Source organism: Mauremys mutica, chromosome 6 (genome assembly GCF_020497125.1).
Source record: "Mauremys mutica isolate MM-2020 ecotype Southern chromosome 6, ASM2049712v1, whole genome shotgun sequence".
Lineage (NCBI taxonomy): Eukaryota > Metazoa > Chordata > Testudines > Geoemydidae > Mauremys > Mauremys mutica.
The window spans coordinates 51,170,013-51,180,833 of record NC_059077.1 but is presented as its reverse complement, the minus strand read 5'-3'; positions in this window follow the sequence as shown (position 1 = coordinate 51,180,833).

Below are 10,821 nucleotides of genomic sequence, written 5' to 3'. Positions count from 1 at the left end.
GAAAAATCCTGTGGTTTCCATGTCATTTCTGCCTTCAGCTCTCACCTCTGCTTTGGTGATAAATGTTTACCCTTTGCTTGCTTGCAAACCAAAGAAGAAAAAGGGACATACTGAATAAACAAAACTAATAATGTTTAAAATAAAAAAGTTTAAAATAATCTCCAGTCAGGAAGAGTGAGGGAGGGCAGCATGATGACTCATCTGATTAGAGTCAGTGTTAAGCTTTTGACCTTCCTCAGCAGGTTCACTTCTCAGACTTGATCATGAAATGATCAGATGTGACTTTATGATGTCAGGAAAGGGAGGTGGTTTTCCTTGGTAACCAGGAACAAGGACACTAGTCAGCCCCAAGGGGATGCCAAAAACAGATCACCTGCCTGGAGTTCATACCAAGAACCTTGCAATGTCAGGCTTCTGACTCAGGGATGACAGCACTTGGTATTGCTTAGCTCTCACAGGAGATTTAATTGCATGCAAGGTTAGACGCAAGAGAGATATTGAGAGAGACATATACCCAAATATTTGTTTAAAATATAAACAACAGTGACACTGTTCACAAGAAAATTACTTATTTTTCTAGACATGAGGTGGGTGAGATAATATCTTTTATTGGGCCAAATTCTGTTGGTGACATAGGCAGACTTTTGAGCTTTACAGACCTGAAGAAAGTCTCTGTGTAGCTTGAAGGCTTGTCTCTTTCACCAATTAAAGTTGTTTCAATAAAAGATATTACTTCACCCACCCGGTCCCCTAATATCTGGGAGCCAACATGGCTACAACAATGCTGAAAACAACTTATTTTCTGACAAATTTCTACAGTGGAATTAATCAAGATAGCTTCCTCATATGCTAAAGTTTCAAGGCAAGCCTGGTCTGAACTAAAAAGACTAAAAATGAATCATCCACACTGACCACATTTTTTTTATTTTATATTGTTTAATTCTGTTTCCCTCAACATAAGTTGGAGTGAATTTTAGTGTCCCAGAGAGTGAATAGCTGATAGCACTGGGTACAGCTGAATGCAGTTCAGGCAAATGAGATGTGTGATAAATGATGTGTACATTTATGCCAATGAAAGTGAAACTCAGGTGTGAAAACATGCAATACCCCATCTGTTCCAGTCTGAATCCTTTCCTGAGAAGAAATTACCAGTCCAGCTGTATTGTGCTATATTGTGTTGCAGTTTTATGAGGAGTGTGGTAGACAGATATTTTATTTAGAAACATTTGAAATTACATATGATAAGCCTGCGCTTCAAAATTCTGATTGGGATTCAGATTCCCCCTTATCTGGGCTTGTTCAGATCTGGGGTTCTGGTTCAGTGCATTATGGGCTACATTTCCAGAATAGCTCTCACCCAGCAGCTTCCATTGTTCTCAGTGAGGAAGGCAAGGTGCTGACTAAGCACTTTGGAAAACCTTGCTATAGGGAGGTAGAGGCTGCGTTAAGAGCAGAGTGGAACAGTGATTAGTCTATATTGCACTGAGCTATACAATGCCTGCTCACTCCTTACTTTTCTGCTACTGCTAGCCAAAAAGTATGTGCGTCACTCCATTCATTCCATACCCTGAACACAGAATGGCTGTATAGCAGCCACCCCCCGGCCCAGGAACTGACATCATTCTCACAGGAGGGAGCAGAAAGAACCCAGCTGCTCAGGGTGGCTCTTTTCCCTCCTCTGTTTTCTCCTCTGCTATGTGCCTCCCTCCTTCCCCCAAGCAACAACCAGCCTGGAAAAGGAGAGAGGGGACCCCACTGCAGTCCCACCCCAGCCTAGGAAAGAGGGGTGAAGAACCTCAGAAGCTGCTGGAGGAGCAGAGGTGAGGTTGGAGGAAAATAATAAATTTGATGTCAGAATTACTTGGAGGGAGAAAAGAGGGGACAGAATTGATTTGGGGGTTGGAGAGAAAAATTAAGCAGGGCAGGGAGACAGGCCAATGAAGAGGTGATGAGAGATCCCCCACTTTTTTCAGATGACTTTAAGCACTGTTGAGAGAACAGGGATTGCACTCCTGGACCTAAGCTCTGACCTATTGTACTCAGCTAAGTAAAGTAATGGTGCAGAGCTCATTTACACCTGAGCAAAAGAAAAGCACAAGCCAGGCCTAAATTACCATAAGTAATTTTCAGATGAAACATCATCGTGTTCTCAATTCGAGGATTTGCTCCTCTCAGGTCACTGAAAGATATTGAGAAGTTTTTAATAATAGCATTTGTGGGAAAGGTATCATTTCTAAAGTACACTGGCTGCTAATTAATATTTTTATCCCTAAGCCAAATACCAAATTAGAGCAGGAAAGAAATTCATTCTGAAAACTGTGAAGATAAGTTTAAATTTGCTCCTCTTAAGCACATCAGCACAATTTCTGCTTACATCTCCCCTCTCAGGCACTATATAGGTCTTATTGTATCCTCTGTTAAGATTGATATAAGAATTGTATAATCAGTTTGTGATTTTCTCAGTTTTTAATATTGGGAGGATTAGTATGGTATGTCTTGTTTTGAATTAAACTTGTTTCGGCAAAAGGTGCTAATGCCACGTGTATGTGTGAGTTATCAGCATATATAAACCCTCAGGATGAGACAGAGGACTTACCCACTATCTATGGTGAGAACCATAGGGTAATTTAGAGGACAGCCAAGAAGCTCCTAATTAAACAAGCTGAAATTTACTAAAATTCTCAAGATTCCAGCCTGCATTGCTTATTGAAAGAACTATAACTCAGTATTGGAGCTGGGTGAAATTTTTCAGACAAATAGTTTATTCACCAGAAAGTGGCGTTTCCATCAACCTGAAACTATTTGCAAATTTGACATGAATTCAGTGAATAGTTCCAGCCAAGAACAAAACCTCCCCCTATAATCCTTGGCATTATGGGGGAGGGCAGTGTAAAGCTGGTCATGCCAGCACTGTGCACACTGGGGATTATCCCACTCTGAGGCCTGGTCTACACTAGGACTTTAATTTGAATTTAGCAGCGTTAATTCGAATTAACCGTGCACCCGTCCACACCAGGAAGCCATTTAGTTCGACCTAGAGGGCTCTTTAGTTCGAATTCGGTACTCCACCCCGACGAGGGGAGTAGCGCTAAATTCGACATGGCTATGTCGAATTAGGCTAGGTGTGGATGCAAATCGAACTTACTAGCTCCGGGAGCTATCCCACACTGCACCACTCTGTTGACGCACTGGACAGCAGTCCGAGCTCAGATGCTCTGACCAGCCACACAGGAAAAGTCCCGGGAAAATTTGAATTCCTTTTCCTGTCTGGACAGTTAGAATCTCATTTCGTGGTTGGACATCGGGGCGAGCTCAGCAGCACCGGCAGCGATGCAGAGCTCTCCAGCAGAGGAGTTCATGTAATCTCTGAATAGAAAGAGGGACCCAGCATAGACTGACTGGGAACTCTTGGAGCTGATCGGAATGAGGGACGAGGAGTCTCTGCTTTCGGAGCTGCGCTCCAAATAACGGAATGCAAAGACCTACGAGAAGGTCTCCAAAGCCATGAGAGACAGAGGATACAGCCGGGATGCAACGCAGCGCCGCGTGAAAATCAAGGACCCCAAACAAGACTACCAAAAAAACAAAGCAGCAAACGGACGCTACGGAGCCTGCCACCACTGCCCCACCAGTGACCATGGACTCTGACAATGGGAAAGTGTCGACGGACAGTTCCTCGGCGATGTTCGCAGACGGGGAAGATGAAGAAGAGTTTCTGGAGGACGAGGCAGGCGACAGCGCTTACAACGCTGGTTTCCCTGACAGCCAGGATCTCTTCATTACCGTCACGGAGATCCCCTACCAACCCTCCCTGGCCATTAACCCGGATCCTGAATCAGGGGAAGGAGCAGTCGGTAAGTGCTTTAACCATGTAAACATTTATTCTTAATATAACAGGAATCTGAAGTATGTGAAAAGGAAGTCTCTCTATATATGGGGATAGAACAGAAATCCTCCTGGGAGATCTCCACGAAGCTCTCCTGGAGGTAATCGAAAAGCCTCCGCAGGAGGTTCCTGGGGAGAGCTGCCTTATTGGGTGCTCCGTGGTAGCACACTTTTCTGCGCCAGGCTTTCATGAGGTACTCAGGGAGCATTGCCTCCCCGAGCACAGCTGCGTAGGGCCCTGGTTTGTGCTGGCTTTCACGCAGCATGCGCTCTCTATCTCCTTCAGTGACCGTCCTCAGGGTGATCTCGCTCGGAGACTCCTGCATGTAATTAGGGGAATTACTGTAATGTTACGCCTGGTCCAAAGTATTTTTAAAAAATCTCCGGACAGACGGCATAGCAGAGACTCAGCACGCTGCTGCGTGACGAGCGTAACGGAAAGCCAAAGAATCAAATGGACGCTCATGGAGGGAGGGGGGACTGAGGACGCAAGGTATCCCACAGTTCCTGCTGTCTCCGAAAAGGATTTGCATACTTGGCTGAGCTCCAAATGCTTCTAGGGTCAAAAACAGTGTCCGCGGTGGGTCAGGGCATAGCTCGGCAATTTACGCAGCCCCCCAACCACCCCCAGAAGTGAAAGGGAAAACAATCCTCTCTTGACTCTTTTACATGTCACCCTATCTTTACTGAATGCTGCAGATAGACGCGATGGTGCAGCACTCAACACCAACATCCTTGCTCCCCCCACGCTATGGATGGCTGATGGGACAATACGACTGGTATCCGTCGTCGTCATCATCAGCCTATTGGCACATGGGGCAGTGCAAAAGGACTGGTAACCATGCAGACTACCATCCGTTAGGTCGATCAAGGGCGCCTGGCCCTAATTTTTCCTGGTAGATGGTACAATATGGCTGATAACCATCGTCATCATCGCAACAGGGGGCTGAGCTTCATCAGCCCCCAACCCTTCATGTGTAAAGAAAAGATTCAATTGCCCCTGGACTAGCAGCAGGATGCTGGGCTCCTCTCCTCCACACTCCTTAATGTCCTATCTGGACTATCATAGCAACTGGAGGCTTCCTTCCACTCATTTCTCACTAACAAGTCACTGTGTCTTATTCCTGCATTCTTTATTACTTCATCACACAAGTGGGGGGACAATGCTATGGTAGCCCAGGAAGGCTGGGGAAGAATGGAATGAACAGGTGGGGTTGTTGCAGGAGCACCCCCTGTGAATAGCATACAGCTCATAATCTATGCAGGATCTGACACAGAGCAGCTGTGCTCTCTGGTTCTCTGATACAGTGGTTCTCTAGTACACTTGCCCATATTCTAGGCAGGACTGATTCTATTTTTAGATACCAAAAAGGAGGGATTGACTCAGGGAGTCATTCCCAATTTTGGCTTTTGCGCCCCTGGCTAAGAGCAGCCAGGGGCACTTATGACAGCAGCAAATGGTGCAGTGCAAAAGGACTGCTAACCATGCCCATCTTATTACCAATTTATGGTGTGGTAGATGGTACAATATGGCTGGTAACCATCTCTGCTGTCATGCAAAAGCAAAAGCATGCTGCTGTGTAGCGCTGCTGAACCGCCTCTGTCAGCGGCATCTAGTACACATACGGTGACAGGCACAAAAGGCAAAACAGGCTCCATGGTTTCCATGCTGTGGCGTCTGCCAGGGCAATCCAGGGAAAACGGGCTTGAAACGATTGTCTGCTGTAGCTTTCCCAGAGGAAGGAGTGACTGACGACATTTACCCAGAACCACCCGCGAAAATGGTTTTTGCCCCATCAGGCACTGGGATCTCAACCCAGAATTCACAGAGACAGATTAGACTGTGTTCATTCTTCGCAAAAATTTATCTTGGCAAGGAATTCACTCCCTTTTTCCCATCACACAGCTTGGACTGTCTCCAGACTCGCCACAGCATCCCCCTCACAGAGGCTGGCAAAGATTAGGTGGCGAAATAAAAAGACACGGGACGAGATGTTCGCTGAACTTATGGGGTGCTCCCGAGATGACGCGGACCAGCAGAGCCAGTGGAGGGAGACCCTCTCTCTGTACCAGCGCTCACTCAGCGAACGGGAGGAGAGGTGGCATGAGGAAGACAAGCAGGCGACTCAAACGCTGCTTGGACTAATGAGAGAGCAAACGGACATGCTCCTGCGCCTTGTGCATGTTCTGCAGGACCTCCGGTAGGAGGACAGAGCCCCCCTGCAGTGTATCTGCAACCGCCCTCCCCCGCTACAAAGTCCCATACCCCCCTCACCCAAAATAACCAGGAGGGGCGCCAGAGGCCATGTAAACTGTCACTGCACCCCAGCAGAGTGCTCAAGTACCCAAAAGCTCTCATACCCTACATTTTGAAAAGTCCTTTCCTTCCCGCCTCACCCAAGCCCCCATCCCAGTTTCATCCCCTAACTGTCTAGTTGATAATAAAAAATACTTTTCTGTTAATTACTGTTTCCGTCATGTTCTTTTAGAGGAGACTGTGTTTGAAGGGGGGGAAGGGGGTTGGTAATTTGACAGGACAATCACCTTTACCAGGGTACAGACATGGGGGCAGGATCATCAGCAGGTCACACACACACTGCAGTCAGTACGCACCCTGGTCGGTATGGGAGGTGGTTTGCAGGTTCTGTGTGGGTGGGGGGGGTACATGACTTTGTAGCGGGGGAGGGGGGTTACAGATCTCATGCAACGGTCCCTGTCCTGGACCACAGAGCCACGCAGCAGAGGAATCTGTATCCGTCCTCCCCCGCCAAAAGGCCACATAGCCCCCACACACAGAGTCCCAAAAAGGAGGGATGGCAGGCTCAGTTGAAACATCCAGTCCGGCACTGCAGACCGCTCTGGGAGCAGGAGCCTGTCATTCCTCGAGTTTACAGGCGGTCTTTACATCACTGCACACCCTACCCAGCACAGTCCCTGTCCCAGTTTCAACCCTGTAACGCAAAGTCATCAATAAAGAAACCTTTGTAAAGTTACAGTGGAACATGTATTTTATTTTTAAACGTGTGTTGGAAGTTGGGGAAGCGGGGTGGGCGGGGTATGTAACTGCAGATGCTAGTCAACAGTCACTTGGTAAAGAAACAGGGGCAGGTTCAGCTTCTCTGTAAAGAAACTGAACAATCACAGGTCACGCTGCTCGCTGCTCGCTGGTACTTGAAGAGTTCCTTGTCGCTGTGCAAGGCGCCTGCACAGAGCTTCACGAGCCAGGGCATTAGCGGGTAGGCTGGGTCCCTGACGATCACTATAGGCATCTGCACATCCCCAAGACTTATTTTGTGGTCCGGGAAGAAACTACCTTCCTGCAGGCATCTAAACAGACCAGAGTTCCTGAAAACACGCACGTCATGAACTTTGCCTGGCCACCCGACGTTGATGTTGGTAAAACGTCCCCCATGGTCCACCAGTGCTCGCAGCACCATTGAAAAGTAGCCCTATTTCTCAGCAGCTGACTGTGGAAGAGGTGGACGATAATGTGCGAGGAGTTGACAACGGCCATAACTGCAGCGGGATCCGTGCTCAAAGTGCTGTGGCGCCCGCGCTGTCACTGAGCAGAAAAGTGCACGAACAGATTGCCTGCAGGCGCTTTCAGGGAGGGAGGGAGGTAGGGAGGGCGTGATTGACGGTTCAATGATGACAGTTAACCAAAACCACCCTCGACACATTTTTCCCCCCAGCATGCATTGGGGGGGAAATCCCAGGATTCCAATGGGCAGCGGGGAGTGCGGTAACTGTGGGATAGCTTCCCACAGTGCACCGCTTCCAAAGTCGACACTGGCCCCGTTACTGTGGACTCACACAGTCGAACTAGTGTATTTAGTGTGGATACACAACTTCGACTTCATAAGGTCGATTCCACAAATTCGAATTAAGTTGATTCGAAATAGTCTTGTAGTGTAGACGTACCCTGAGACATTTTCCAGCAGGTGAGATAGGGCCAGATTGTGTCCCCTTAGCACTGCTGTATTTCTATATAAACTAGCTAAATTTATAATCCAGGGGTAGGCAACCTATGGCACGCATGCCAAAGGCAGCACGCGAGCTGATTTTCACTGGCACTCACACTGCCTGGGTCCTGGCCACCGATCCAGGGAGCTCTGCATTTTAATTTAATTTTAAATGAAGCTTCTTAAACATTTTAAAAACCTTATTTACTTTACATACCACTATAGTCTAGTTATATATTATAGACTTATAGAAAGAGACCTTCTAAAAACGTTAATGTATTACTGGCACGCAAAACCTTAAATTAGAGTGAATAAATGAAGACTCGGCACACCACTTATAATCCATTGGATCCTCAATACCACTCCCAGAGAGTCATCAAAGAAGGACATATTTGCATGAAGGCCTGTTACCTGGGCATTTTCAGAATTTGCTTACCATGTTACCTATTCATAAATGTGTCCCACATATTCTGTATTTCCATTTAAGGTAATGATGGGTACAACTGTTCAAGGCATATTGTACTTATAGAGGTAGGGAGCAGAAGTTGCAACGAATACATGGCTGGCCCTTGATTTGTGTATTATGTATTCCTTTTATTAACAATAGGTAATTACTAAGTTTCCATCTTACTAATAAAGTGGTCACTTATAACATTGCCTCCTGTTATTGTGAATCCCACCCCCCAAAAAGTAAACATCTCCCAAACAGGGCCAGCTCCAGACCCCAGCGCGCCAAGCGCGCGCTTGGGGCGGCATTTTGCCGGCAGGGCGGCAGCCCCACAGGCATGACTGCGGAGGGTTCGTTGGTCCCGCGGCTTGGGTGGACCTCCTGCAGGCGTGCCTGCAGAAGCTCCACCGGAGCCGCGGGACCAGCGGAACCTCCGCAGGCACATCTGCCAGAGGTCCCCCGGAGCTGCGGGACCGGCACTGCCAGAGCGCGCCCCACGGCGCGCCGCCCTGCTTGGGGCGGCGGGATTCCTAGAGCCGCCCCTGCTCCCAAATTACCAGTTCCTTCTGGTGTACGTAAATGAAGCAACTATAATGTTATAGCGAATGGACATCCGTGTGATAGGGAACAATTACTTGGCAGCATAATTTTAATAGACACATCACTTTAAACGAAGACTTCACCATCTGTTCTGTCTTCTAATTACAAATGCAAAAATAATGCAATTCAGAATTACACCATAAAAATAAAATATAAGAGATTTAAATCCATGTGTGTTGTTTACACAGTACGAGATGCATCTGTTATATTTTTTGCTCATGTTTCAAAATCAAGGGAGAGTTGCTTTCCCTTAATATGATACTATATTTTATGGGTACAAGAATTCATATTAAGAGGGTTTCCTTTCCTGTTGGATTTGCAGACAGCTATGCTGGCAGCAGAAATCTCTATTTAAGTGGGTTTTTTTCTAATACACAAAGCCTGCCCAGTGCCCCCAGCCCTTAATCTTCATAAGAGCGCAGTGAGAAACAATTTGTTGTAATTGAACATCTTCAGAAGTGTTAAAAGAGAAATGATAGCAGAAGCTACAGTAAATCCTGACTTTGACAGCCAGAGCTTTGAGTGGGGCGGCCGCAGAGTAATTGTAATCAGAGGCATTCAGCTTGCAGAAGGCAGGGTCAGTAAGAATGCCACCACAGACATGAAGTGAGTATGGTCAATTGTGGTAACCACCAAGGCTTTAAATAAGGACAGTATGCAGGGCCAGTGCAACCATTTAGGCGACCTAGGCGGTGGCCTAGGGCGCTAGGATTTGGGGGGCGCCATTTTCTTCGGCAGCGACGCGGCGGCCAGATCTTCGGCTGCCCCGGTCGCCGCTGACATTTAGGTGGAGGGAGCTGGGGCAGGGGAGCGTGGGGAGGGCCGCCTGCAGCAAGTAAGGGGGGGGGCGGCACGCAGGGAACTCCCCGCCCCAGCTCACCCCTGCCCCGCCTCCTCCCCGAGCACGCCGTGGCCGCTTCACTTCTCCCGCCTCCCAGGCTTGCGGCGCCAATCAGCTTAGGCTGCCACAAGGGGGGCACCTCAGGGCAGAGTTGGGGAGCTGCGTGGGGGAAGGGGCGCCTCAGGGCGGAGGGGGGGGAACTGCCACGGGGGGGCGCCTCAGGGCAGGGGTGCGGGGGGGAGAGGGCGCAAGGTGGAAGTTTTGCCTAGGGCGCGAAATATCCTTGCACTGACCCTGACAGTATGCACTCCCCCTCAGAACCAGCCTATGTTTAATAGTGAATATCCAGGTAATAGAGAGTCCTGACCATACCCTAACCTTTACTCCAGCTATTCCCAGCAGTGCAATAGTTCCTAATGGGTCATTACAAGTTGGTACAACTTAAAATGGTGCTTTAGATAAATTCTATTCCTACTGGAAGACTCAAAAATATATCACTGTGGCAACAATTATCACTTAGTAAGCCATAACTTCATCAGCTCTCCTAAGACTTACATACCAGTTTGTATCTGCTGCTATCCTATATCTTTCTGTTTTCTCCTCTCTATTTTTTCTCTCTCCTTTCTACCTACTTCTATTGTTCTTACTTAAACTTCAAAAATCTTTTTTAGTAACTCACCAAACATGAGTAATGAACAGAGGGCAGGCATTTCAAAAGCACTAAACTGACCTTCAGTGGGACTTGTGCTCCTAAGTGACATGGCTTCTTTTTGAAAATCCCACTCAGATGTAATAATACAGATACGTAATCACCTTATCTTTTATGTTAATGTCAGTTATCCTTTGCTTATGTACATGACAGTCTTTATCCTGCTAGTATGTTAGTTTGTTTGCAATTGACTTTTGTAAGTTCCTGGAAGATGATTTATTAAATTAATACTTCTTTATTTAAAAATAAGCTTTTCACTGCATTACCAGTCAGCTCACATCAATTGCAGAGCTGACATTTGCTGTAACATGAAAATAAAAAGAGCATGGAATACAGGAAAGATTTGTTCATATATGTTCTTCACCAAAGTAGCTAG